Here is a 568-nt window from a genome sequence, read left to right as displayed (position 1 = left end):
TCATAATCTGCTGTAGTTAGAACTGAGTCCTGAAATGTTTTCATTGCAGGCTTGAATATCTGTCAGAAGAAGCGGTTTTCAGGAGGAATGCCTTCATCCTCATAACCACGATGGTTGACCTGAGTAACCAGACTCCTCAGGATACGTCCATGTTGGTGGAGGAGGTTTGTTCTAATGGAAACATGATCACACACAACTAAAAAATAGGAAATGATGCCTTTTCTGTGTTTTTCTTGAACTCCCAGGTTCTTGACAGCGTGTTCTTTCTGGGAGCGAACAACTGTCCACTGTTTTCACCCCGAAGTCTTCTGGATGATGATGATGAAATACTGGACTGGTTGAAGAGAGAGTATCCTCAACCCTTTCAACTTTATTTGACTCAATTTCCCAGGAGGTGTCCATTTTCCTGTTTGCTAGACATGGTAGGATCTTCTCTGATGATGGAATAGTTCATTATGATGTTTATTTTATAAACTCAAAGACAACTGTAGACAATAACAAGTTAAACATACTTAAATCTTCCTTTAGCTTTATTTTTGTTTTTTCAGAACTCTAAACTATAAGGTAG

The sequence above is a fragment of the Oryzias melastigma genome, linkage group LG13, assembly GCF_002922805.2.
Source record: "Oryzias melastigma strain HK-1 linkage group LG13, ASM292280v2, whole genome shotgun sequence".
Lineage (NCBI taxonomy): Eukaryota > Metazoa > Chordata > Actinopteri > Beloniformes > Adrianichthyidae > Oryzias > Oryzias melastigma.
This window is presented reverse-complemented; position numbering follows the sequence as displayed.